Below are 13,080 nucleotides of genomic sequence, written 5' to 3'. Positions count from 1 at the left end.
CAGGTATTTAAATGTAAATCCAGTACTTCGAATGTGTTTCATTATTTTTGTGTGGATGCGTTGGCATGAAGACATGGCGCGAGCGCTCTAGCCAATCACAGCGCTCGTGAGTGGGGAGACTGGACGGGAGCGAGTTGTGGACGGGACGGGGCAGGACACGGGAGGTGCTGGAGGTGAAGGCGCGACGGACAGTCGCGGGAGAGAGACTTGGAGAGAGTGGAGCGGTTTGCGCGTGGTCTCGAGAGACAGAAATACTTCGGAGTGCCGACTTGTGCACCTGTGGCTTCTACACTGAAGACGTAGTGTGCGTTTAGAAGTGAATATCTCGCGAGCTGTGTTGTTGTTCATAACTGATTACGTGCCGTACGAATCTATTGTTTCCCTGTTATTCAACTTATATTTTATTTAATTGCTGAACCATCGACACCAGTAAGTGTTTTGCAGAAATATACCACATTCTCAAAAGTACTTCTACTATCGTACTCATCATTTAAAGTAGTTAAGATAGTACCTGGAGAATTTATCTAATTGCAATCTTTCGTTTATAAATTTGTTACTTTCATAAACCGCAGTTGCCGAGTGATAGAAACCTTCGACCATTCGATTCATTTGTGTATTCTTATTGTATACCGCAGACTCAGCAGTATTTTGCCTCTAATGCGGCAACTACGTATCCCAACCCCTAGACAACGAAGGCAGCCAAAACTTTTAACATTTCAACTCTGAGTTGGAGGGTACGTAGTTGAGGGCCACCCTATCATTTCATTTCATTCATATTACCGCGTTAGAAGCTTGCACGCTGCACTCCAAAACGGTGGGTCACGTCCTTTGGGGATATAGTCCCACACTGTCCATAGGGAAGAGTTGAAACGTCCGAAGGTGTCAGCGGTACCAAAGGTTGTCAGGAACATAATTCTGTTGCCATCCGCCCTGCGAGCTACCGTTTTCGACGGCGAAATTTTTGCGAATCGACGCCGGAGGGAAAAGAGTGTTTGATTGATGTCCTTCATGCCACACTCTGAGCCCTTTTCGTGCCACTCCGACCGGTGGTGGGTTTGAAATGTTTTTCTAGGCCACTTGCAGGTAAACCGCGTGATTTCAACCATGGGCGTCGCGTTCTGAAATGTGATGAAATGTGGTGTCGATGTGAAATCACTAACCCACTTCACAGTAATGAGAACTTCCTTCGCATGTGTCGCCACCTTGCTGCTTGTAGCGTCACCGAGCCCACAACGACGTCGCAGGGCGCCACGCTTTTGCATCGTTACAAAGAAAGGTTGCCAGCACCTTTGAGCCAAATTTTAAAGTTAAACGCCGCAATGGTTGCGAATTAGGGGGTTTGGGTAAAGCATTCCTTTTATTCTGTTGCGCGCTGTACCGGTAGTTCGCCATAGCCAACACAACGGAGGTTGCAAGTGGAACCGTTTCTGCAGACTCGGGCTGGAGCACTGGAACGTTCGGACGACGCACAAGTTGGCACACTTACTTGGCGTGAATTGTCAGGACGTTGGATGGGACTGGCATGTGTCTGACACTGCATGGCTTCTCCCTGTATTCAAATGTAACGGCCAGGGGACATCTGAGGAAAATTCTCCCTATTGAGCATTTTGTATATTTTCTATAATAAACAAATGGAGAAATTACTTCCCCCCGCCCCCCCTCCCTCACCCACCCTCCCCCAGCAATCAATGATGTAGGCAATCGGTCGATGGTACTCGCTGGCGGAGGAAAATAAACTCGAAATTCTGCAGGCGACCCGAATCCGTGGATGTGTAACCAAAGCCGCATATTACACATGTGACTGGATCGTCTAAAACATCTAAAGCGTACTTGAATTGCGTGTAATCGAGCTTCTTAATGATTTCGTAGCAGAGAAATTGTTTAACTACTATACTAGCAATTTTTAGGTATTATAATAAGTGTCTTTCAGTGTACAGAAAGGTACAGAAAGAAAATGCTTCGATGCCTGTGGAGCTATGAAAGAAGAGGCCGCTCTATCGCCCTTCTTTACGGCAGCGTAGATACTCCATAGCAAACGCAACACTGAACCCTCTGCCAGGCACTTAACTGTGAACAGCAGAGTAATCACGTAGACGTAGACCACTGCTCCTGGTCTCGACTACGCAACCAACACGCACCTGAAAGAATGCCCCCTCTCCGTTCTCGAAATCCTAGCCGCCATTTGTAACATACGCGGAGTACTTCACACGTTTTTTGTTCTGAGCCGTGTGAAATCTATCGGATCCTCCGCTTTCTCAAGCCTAATAAACCTGCCCTGACACCCCCTCCCGTCGTCCCATCAGCCTCAGGTCGGTGTTTATCAAGGTTTTTGAGTCCATCCTATCCTGTCGTATCCATAAACACCGACAATAACACCTACCTATTCCTGCCCATCAATGAGGCTTTTGTCCCAATTTGTCCTCCGAAGAGCAACTCCTATAGTTTACTCATTTCCTGTCCCACCAAATTAACGACCGAAAATCCGTCGTTTTTGTCTCCCTTGATCTCGAAAAAGCGTATATATACCAGAAGCCGCTTTAAGCTCAAGTCCTATGTACTCCCCGTCAGTTATGTCCGTCTTATCGCATCCTTCCTCTCTGGCGGCCGTCTTTTCTCACCATCCACAACACCCTTGGAACTCATCAGTCAGAAATTTGACGAAGAGACCACCAACCTTTTCAGACATGTTCACCCGATGTCACAAATATGTACATGGAACATTTCGAGGAGGAGGCTCCTGAATCAACACATCTAAAACCCACCTGTTTCTTTAGATATGTGAATGATACCTTCGTTATCTGGCCACATGGAAGAGATAAACTGGCAGACTTCTTCACACATCTCAACACGAGAATATTAAGTTCACCGCGGAGATCGAAACGGATGGGATACTTCCTTTCCTAGATTTTTGATTAGAAGACGAGCTGACGGCACTTTGGGCCACAGAGTGTATAGGAAGAACGCACACCGATTTGTACCTACATGCGGATAGCTGCCACCACCCGGCACAATAGAATGGCGTGCTGAAAACTCTTGTACACAGAGTTCACACCATCTCCGACAGGACAGTCTCCAACAAGAATTGGACCATCTGAAGACCGTGTTTCGGAGGAACGGTTACAAGGGAGGGCAAATTCGGAAGGCTCTACATCCCACACCTGCAGCACCGGCGGAAACTGAGGATGAATCTCAGGAGGAGGCGGCCTTGGCTATTATTCCGTTTTGTGGGGCCTTATCCGGAAAAATTGGACGCATTTTACGTAAACACCAAGTGAAAACCATCTTCCGTCCTCCAAGGAAAACCAAGAGCCTTCTTGGTAGTGTCAACGACAACCTTAGTCTACGTAAATCAGGCGTTTGTCAGATACCTTGCCAATGCGGTAGTGTATGCATAGCGCAGACCATTCGTACCATTGAGGACCGATGCCGAGAACATCAATGGCACACTAGTCTGCAACAGCCGAGTAAGTCGGCAATCGCTGAGCATTGCCTATCGGAACTCCACAGCACGGATTATGACCAAACCAAAGTCCTGACACAGGCTTCCAAATACTGGGACTGTGTCATCAAAGAGCCATAGAGATCAGAGTAAGGGAGCCACAACTACATCGTGACAGCGGTTACATCCTTAGCAAGGCGTGGGAACCCGCGATCACCAGGATTAAGAAAAAAAAGGATATTTCTCCTGAACGAGAAGACCTAGGACGCAGCGCCCAGACGGCGGGAGAATGGACGCTGTACCTGGACCGCACCGACTCATAGGAAGCTCCTGAGGAAGGGGCGGCTGGGGGATTGTCCTATGTATACATGGCGCCGGCCCACCGCCGGTCAGTACATCAGCGCACCTGATGATGGCAACGTAATCGATTGCTGAAATATTGTGTCCTAAGCACACTCATACCAGGCTGTTCACCCGAGATTTATTTCGTCATAAAATACGCCTGGAGAAAATGAAGAATCACACCCGTATCTTCCATCCACCTGCAGACTGCGGCACCGCACTGAGAGCGCACACGCTGTCGTAGTCTACTGCACGAAAAGACCCGTGTTGTGACGTTCCTGTCCTCAGGTGAGTTAAGATTCCGACAACTAACGTTTCATGTCGCTGCCTCGTCACCAGTGATCACGTGAGTAGGGAACCGTAAGCCCGGTGATTTGGCCACACGTTCAGCTGTGTGCTCATCTGACTAGGCGAAACCGAAACGGTGAGTCTTTGGTCGCTAACGAATTACGGTGCTCGCCGCGGCCGGAGTGAGGGGGCAGGGCGCCCTGTTTGCTCCGGCAGTCGCCCCCGCAGGCCACAGACGGCTCCATTGTAGGCAGGCCGCCGCCCGCGTCGAGTTAGCCCGGCGGCCGGCCCGGCAGTCGGAAGCGCGTCACGCGGCCCCTAATATATCGCCGACGGAAATTAGTTCTGGCTGCAGCGGCGGCGGCGGCGGCGCAATCTAGATAGCGGCAGGGTGGCCGCCGGTGCTGCGCGCCTGCGGGGTAGGCCTCACCTCGCACCTGCAGGACGGCGGGTAGCGGCCGCAGGCGCAGCTGCGGGCCTCGGACTGACTGGCTGCTGGTCCGAGTTTGCGTGCGCGCGGCCACACACCTCGCAATCCTGTGGAACGTAGCATTTCGTTCGCACAACAGGAAGAGACCTTTCTCTCTCACTCACTCTTTCTCTCTCTCTCTCTCTCTCTCTCTCTCTCTCTCTCACACACACACACACACACACACACACACACACACACAAACCCACCCCACCCACGCAAACTTACACACAATTAGATTCATGTAAAAAGTGAGTTATTACTGTTTTCCAGGTACGCAAAAGAAACATATAATGACCCCTGTAGACTGCATAGCTAAGAGGGGTAACGCTGTGTTTCCTGGTATACATGTGCTTATTTACACTGAAGAGCCAGGGAAACTGGTACACCTGCCTGATATCCTGTAGGGCCCCTGCGAGCATGCAGAATTGCTGCGACACGACGTAGCGTGGACTCGAGTAACGTCTGAAGTAGTGCTGGAGGGATCTGAGGCTATGAATCCTGCAGGGCTGTCCACAAATACATAAACGTATGAGGCAGTGGAGATCTTTTCTGAACACCACGTTGCAAGGCATCCCAGATATTCTCAATGATGTTCACATCTAGGGAGTATGGTGGCCATCGGAAGTGTTTAAACTCAGAAGAGTGTTCTGCATGTGTGGAGTATGGCATTGTCCTGCTGCAACTGTCCAAGTCCGTCTGAATGCACAATGGACATGAACGGGTGCAGGTGATCAGACAGAATGCTTACGTACGTGTCACCTGTCAGAGTCGTATGGAGATGTATCTGGGGTCCCATATTACTTCAACTGCACGCGCCCCACACCATTACAGAGCCTCTACCATCTTGAACAGTCCCCTGCTGACATGCAGGGTCCATAGATTCGTGAGGTTATCTCCACACCCGTACACGTCCATCCACAAGATATAACTTGAAACGAGACTCGTCCTACAAGGTAACATGTTTCCATTCATCAACAAACCAACGTCGGTGTTGACGAGCCCAGGCGATGGGTAAAGCTTTGTGTCATGCAGTCATCAAGGGTACACGAATGGGCCTTCGGCTCCGAAAGCCCGTATCGATGATGTTCCGCTAAATGGTTCACATGCTGACATTTGTTGATGGCACAGCACTAAAATCTGCAGCGACGGCCGGTGTGATCGAGCGGTTCTAGGCGCTACGGTCGCAGGTTCGAATCCAGCCTCGGGTATGGATGTGTGTGATGTCCTATGGTTAGTTGGGTTTAAGTAGTTCTATCTTCTAGGGGACTGATGACCTCAGATGTTAAGTCCCACAGTGCTCAGAGCCATTTGAACCAGTTTTGATACCTGCAGCAATTTGCGGAAGCGTTGCACTTATGTCACGTTGAACGAGTCTCTTCAGTCGTCGTTGGTCCCGTTCTTGCAGGATCTTTTTCCGACCGCAGTGGTATCAGAGATTTGATGTTTTACCGGATTCCTGATATTCACGGTACACTCATGGGATGGTCGCACGGGAAAATCCCCACTTCATGGCTGCCTCGGGGATGCTGTCTCCCATCACTGGTGCGCCGACCATAACAAAAACGTTCAAACTCACTTAAATATTGATTACCATCCATTCTAGCAGTAGTAACCGATCTAACAACTGCGCCAGACACTTGTTGTCTTATATAGGCGTTGCCGTCCGCAGCGCCGTATTATGCCTGTTCACATATCTCTGTACTTGAATACGCATGGCTATACCAGTTTCTTTGGCTCTTCAGTTTATATTTCCATGGTGACTCTTCTCGGTGGGTCACACTCGGCACATAACGTTATTAAGCATCATAAATTAATAAGTGACGGTACTGATCCCACATGGTACACAAAGCGGGTCAGATTGTTGTTGCAGAAGCAACGAAAAAAAGCATGCCAGATTTAAAAGAACGCAAAATCCCCAAAATGGGCAAAGTTGTACTGAAGTTCGAAATATGGCGCGTACTTCAATGCGGTATGCTTTTAATAATTTGCACAATGAAATTCTGTCTCGAAATCTGGCAGAAAACCCAAAGAGATTCTTGTCATACATAAAGCACACCAGTGGCAAGACACAATCAATACCTTCACTGCGCGATAACAACGGTGAAGTCACTGATGACAGTGCCACTAAAGCAAAATTATTAAACACGGTTTCCCGAAACTTTTTCACCAAATAAGACGAAGTACATATTCCCGAATTCCAATCAAGAACAACTGCCAACATGAGAAACATAGAAGTAGGTATCCTCGGAGTAACAAAGCAGCTTAAATCACTTAATAAAGGCATGGCCTCCGGTACAGATAGTATATCAGTCAGGTTCCTCTCAGAGTATGATGATGAAATAGCTCCATATTTAGGAATTATATACAACCACTCACTCACAGAAAGATTCGTACCTAAAGACTGGAAAATTGCTCAAGTCACACCAATACCCATAAGGGGAAGTAGGAGTAATCCCTAGAATTACATATCACTAACGTCGAATTCGAACATTATGAAGGACCTCGAAGAAAACGATTTATTGACATATAGTCAGCACGGATCCAGAAAATTTCGTTCTTGTGAAACACAACTAGCTCTTTATACTCATGAAGTAATAAGTGCTACCGAGAGGGGATTTCATACTGATTCCATATTTTTAGATTTCCAGAAGGCTTTCGACACCATTCCTCACAAGCGTCTTCTAACCAAACTGCGTGCCTACGATGTATCGTCTCAGTTGTGCAACTGGATTCGTGATTTCCTGTCAGAAAGGTCACAGATCGTAGTAATAGACGGAAAGTCATTGAGTAAAACAGAAGTAATATCTGGCGTTCCCCAAGGAGGTGTTATAGGCACTCTATTGTTCCTGATCTATATTAACGGCATAGGAGACAATCTGAGTAGCAGTCTTAGATTATTTGCAGATGATGCTGTCATTTACCGTCTTGTAAAATCATCAGATGATCAAACCGACTTGCAAAGTGATTTAGATAAGACATTTGTGTGGTGCAAAAAGTGGCAATTGACCGTGAATAAGGAAAAGTGTGAAGTTATTCACATGAGTACTAAAATAAATCAGCTAAATTTCGATTACGCGATAAGTCACACAAATCTGAAGGCTGTAAATTCAACTAAATACTTAGGAATTACAGTTACCAATATCCTAAATTGGGACGATGACATAGATAATATTGAGGGTAGAGCAAACCAAAGACTGCGATTCATTGGCAGGACACTTAGAAGGTGCAACAGGTCTACCAAAGAGACTGCTTACACTACGCTTGTGCGCCCTATTCTGGACTACTGCTGTGCGGTGTGGGACCCGCATCAGGTGGGACTGACGGATGACATCGAAAAAGTACAAAGAAGGGCAGCTCGTTTTGTATTATCGCGAAATACGAGAGATAGTGTCACAGACATGATACGTGAATTGGAGTGGCAATCATTAAAACAAAGGCGATGTATTGCTTAAGAGAAAACCGGACGGATGCCTGGGTCACAAGATAAACAACAAAAAAACAAAAAACAAAAAAAACACGAATGTTGAGCTGCTGTCTGCACGCCGCGAGCCACCACCATCTGCTAGCAAAATAGTAGATGCTATAGACTCCGCTCTATACAACTCGATCACTTTCAGGCAAGGCTAACCTGTCGAATACGTACGGACAGTGCAGCGAAGGAACGAGTATTCAGATTGTCCAACTGAGCGAGCGTTGCAGTCAAACACGAGAACACGTGCAAGGTAGGTACAGACTAAGACCGACGAATTGAAGCCAAAAAATTATTTATGTACCTTATGCTGTCTCAGTACCAGGAAATATGCGAGCGTTGTCCAGAAAGTAAGTTCCGATCGGTCGCGAAATGGAAACCACTGGGAAAATGCGGTAAAGCTTTGCATAGGAGTGTTGGGAAGTGTCTCTAGTATGCCCGTAGCGTCGCTCGTTTGAGTTTTGAGTGAACAGTGAGCATGTAAAGCCAACTATGAGGGCCTGGTTAGGGATTTCGCCTGTCTAATGCAGCCCACATAACACAACTGTAGAGCAGTTCCTTCTTTATGCCAATTCTCGGCCGCACACTGCAAGGGGAATGAAGACGCTCCTGCAGCGTTTCCGATGAGAAGCGTTTGATCACCCACAGTACAGTCCGTAATTGGCTCCCCCTGAGTCTCACCTCTGCTTACAAGAACATCTACATCCATACTTCGCAAGCCACCTGACGGTTTGTGGCGGAGGGTACCTTGAGTACCTCTATCGGTTCTCCCTTCTATTCCAGTGTCGTATTGTTCGTGGAAAGAAGGATTGTCGGTATGCCTCTGTGTGGGCTCTAATCTCTCTGATTTTATCCTCATGGTCTCTTCGCGAGATATACGTAGGAGGGAGCAATATACTGCTTGACTCCTCGGTGAAGATATGTTCTCGAAACTTCAACAAAAGCCCGTACCGAGCTACTGGTCTAAGAACCGCTGGCTATGAAGACAAAATTTTTCCACAGACAACGAGCTGCAGACCAGTGCAGATAACTGGCCGAAAGTCCAGGCGGCTGATTTCTACGACGAGGATATTGAAATGTTGAAACAACACTACGATAAAACTCGAAGTTGCAACGGCGACTATGTAGAGAAGTAGGTGGAAGGTGTACCTAACTGTTGCAAATAAAACGTTTCTGGTTTTCACTGTGGTTTCCATTTCGCGACCGATCGGAACTTACTTTCTGGCCATCCTCGTACATATAACGCTACGAAAGAGATCGTCCCGAGTATTTTTCTCCCCTAAACAAAGACAATAGGTCTTCTCTGCATTATTGAGGACGATCTAGGTCTCCGAAAGCCGGATGTGTAGCGCATCCCGTGCAAACGTGGTATGTTTTACGTGGAGCCTACTATTAGAACAGTCGGGGGGAGATGCTGCGAAGATCATGGACATACCCAACTAAACAACCGAGAAAGCGTATAAAATCTAAACAGCAATTCGCCGGTATACGTTGAAGTACAGTAGTAATCCTGTGAGATCACACTGATGCTTTCTCATGTAGTTTTAATTGTCTCCACAAAATGATTACATATATAATTGTTTGTTTGTTTGCAAGTACGCGTCAGCGTTCCTGCTACACACTGAAATCGTCGCGCCACAGTGATGTGCCGCTAGACTAGGAGAGACGAAATTGAGCAGCCCAATCATAAAGTGGATTAACTTGCAGAAGCTCGTTATCTGCGTTCGAAATGCGACAACGCTGCAAAAATCCACGCAAAGCTAGCCGGAGGATACGGTAACAACATACCAGCATATGACATAGCTGTTGGGTGGCGCAGGCGAATTCAGCGTGGTCAGACAAAACTGAATGGGGAAGAACGAAGTTTCAGACAATCTGTTTGCGAAGACCTGCGAATCATAGGAGAAGTGATAGCCTTGGTCTGCTGCTCTAAGACCTTCGTATTATAATCGAGGCGATAGTGGGACAAATGGAAATCAGTCACTGATCAATTTTTAACACCTTGCACGATTATTTTAAGATTTAGCCGTGACTTCCTGCGATGCTCTCGGCAGGATAGTATGTCTGTCGAAGTTATGCGCTTTGCGGCGTCCAGCTCGGCTAGCGTCCTCTGTTGAGGACGGCCGCGGCTCGCGAGGTGAGACTCAGTCGGGGCAGAGACGGAGACTCGATCGGTGGCAGTGGCGGAGGGAAGGCGGAGCACGGAGCATCGCGAGTGGCCAGTCGGCGCTCGGTGCACTGCGAGGACCTGTTTAAGAGTCGTGTCTATCTGGAATCCTGAGGACAGCGCGGGAGTTTACCCTGGTGTGCGTGTTAACGGCGAGCGCCTGGACTAACCTTAAATGGTGGAACTTTTGGGTGTCACTGCTCCGTGTAGCCACTTTGATTTTCGCTAGTCATTCCTTAAACCACTTGGACTGGGTCCGCGATACTTGGTACTGCAAGTCCATGTAACTGCGCCGTACCCTGGTTCTGTTGCGTTACATGTGTGGCCGATATTCGGGGATTCCTTTTTTATTGTTATTGTTAATATGTTAAGTTGTGAATTTTTTGAATCAAAGTTTATTCTCTGGACAGAACTTCAGCCATCAATTTACATCAGAATTGGAAACTTCTTGTTCTTAACTATCCTAGAACCAATTTTATGCCATCAAACGGTGCATTGGTATTTAAGGTTAAGTACGGATGTCTGGTCATTATCACCTTGAGCTAGTTGTCATTCATAAATTTATCAAGTGAAATTTCACGTCATTGGAGACTGTTTATTGCTTTCATAGCAACTGCGGTTGTCACACTATAACGTTTAACATGTCTTCCTGTATTTGGAGCTATCCAGTGCTTGGCTGTTGGTTTTAGTATTATAGTGAACTGTGTATTAATTCTGGGTTTGTGCGTTCTGGAAGCCGTTATTTGTGTGCGCAGGCCCTCCTACCTGTTGTCACATGAGCTCTCGAGCACGGAATTCAGACGCGCGGCCGATGTTGAACGCCAAACGTCGACAATGTGCTTATTGCTGTGTAGATCTTTTCGGCTATCATCACATCATAGTGCTGAATATTTTCCATAATAGTTAATTCAAGTATTTAAAAGATCTTGCTGTTTGAGTATTTTTGAAACCCAATAGCTTTTACAAAAATTTTTATTTTTCATATTCACAACTAGTGGGCTCAGATCTGCAGTTATGTTAAAGTTGTATTTGTGTAAAGTAATTTTTTATGAGTTTAAAGTTGGGGCCATAAGGATGCTTTTCTTAGAATTTTTTTGAATTATTCCCAATGCTTTTATACAACTGAATAATCAGTTTAGATCATCGCAGTTTGCAAATACTAATTAATCATTGTGTTGTTACCAGAGCTCTGTTTTAATTAACGTGATGAAAATAAATTTTTGTATCCTCAAATGGGTTCAGCATCATTCCACTCCAGCAGCCCATGTGGCCTGCTTATCAGTCCTACACCTTACCGAACACAACAATAGTCGCGGCCCGATGGGATCCTCGCATGCTCTCAAACATTCAAAAAGCCCGCAGAACTGAGGCTGCAGAGTAAAACTGTCTGGACAGTCCAGATCTGTGGTCGCCTTATCGCCATGGACAACTGCAGGGTGTATCAAAATGGTTCAAATGGCTCTGAGCACTATGGGACTTAACATCTATGGTCATCAGTCCCCTAGAACTTAGAACTACTTAAACCTAACTAACCTAAGGACATCACACAACACCCAGTCATCACGAGGCAGAGAAAATCCCTGACCCCGCCGGGAATCGAACCCGGAAACCCGGACGTGGGAAGCGAGAACGCTATCGCACGACCACGAGCTGCGGACGCAGGGTGTATCAATAAGTCCCCAACGCGAAGGAGGAAACGAGTTGTAGAAACTTGCGTATTCGCCAACCCCGAGAAATGTGGAGACCCAACACGGTCTGGCAATATGATGTAGAGTATTTTTTTTCGGTACAGCAGTTGTGTGGAGGTTATATATCGTGTAGAGGTCATATTGTTGTTGTGGTCTTCAGTCCTGAGACTGGTTTGATGCAGCTCTCCATGCTACTCTATCCTGTGCAAGCTTCTTCATCTCCCAGTACCTACTGCAGCCTACATCCTTCTGAATCTGCTTAGTGTATTCATCTCTTGGTCTCCCTCTACGATTTTTACCCTCCACGCTGCCTCCAATACTAAATTGGTAATCCCTAGATGCCTCAGAATATACCCTACCAACCGATCCCTTCTTCTAGTCAAGTTGTGCCACAAATTTCTCTTCTCTCCAATTCTATTCAATACCTCCTCATTAGTTATGAGATCTAGCCATCTAATCTTCTGCATTTTTCTTTAGCACCACATTTCGAAAGCTTCTATTCTCTTCTTGTCTAAACTATCTATCGTCCACGTTTCAGTTCCATACATGGCTACCCTCCATACAAATACTTTCAGAAAAGACTTCCTGACACTTGAATCTATACTAGATGTTAACAAATTTCTCTTCTTCAGAAACGCTTTCCTTGCCATTGCCAGTCTATATTTTATATCCTCTCTACTTCGACTATCCGCAATTATTTTTCTCCCCAAATAGCAAAACTCATTTGCTACTTTAAGCCTCTCATTTCCTAATCTAATTCCCGCAGCATCACCCGATTTCATTCTACTACATTCCATTATCCTCGTTTTGCTTTTGTTGATGTTTATCTTATATCCTCCTTTCAAGACACTGTCCATTCCTTTCAAGGAGGTCATATATACACATCAAAAAACTTTTGCATCACTCCAGTTCACAGAACTTCTGAAGATAGACGTTGACTGTGGATATTGTATCACAGACACAGTCCCTTTGGCTGTTCAGAGATGTCACTAAACCCGCCCAAACATGTAAACAACTATGCATGAGCAACGCCTATTAGGCGGAGGCAGTCCGACAGCCGATCATTTCCGATCACTCCACCAGGAAGGAGGTACACGGCTCGTGTTGTCTGTAGTTCAACCATGCCTAGACGGTCAATACCGCAGTTCGATCGCTTCCACATTAGTTCGTGCCAGGAAGGGCTCTCAACAAGGGAAGTGTCCAGGCGCCTCGGAG

The sequence above is a fragment of the Schistocerca americana genome, chromosome 4 (genome assembly GCF_021461395.2).
Source record: "Schistocerca americana isolate TAMUIC-IGC-003095 chromosome 4, iqSchAmer2.1, whole genome shotgun sequence".
Taxonomy (NCBI): Eukaryota; Metazoa; Arthropoda; class Insecta; order Orthoptera; family Acrididae; genus Schistocerca; species Schistocerca americana.
This window is presented reverse-complemented; position numbering follows the sequence as displayed.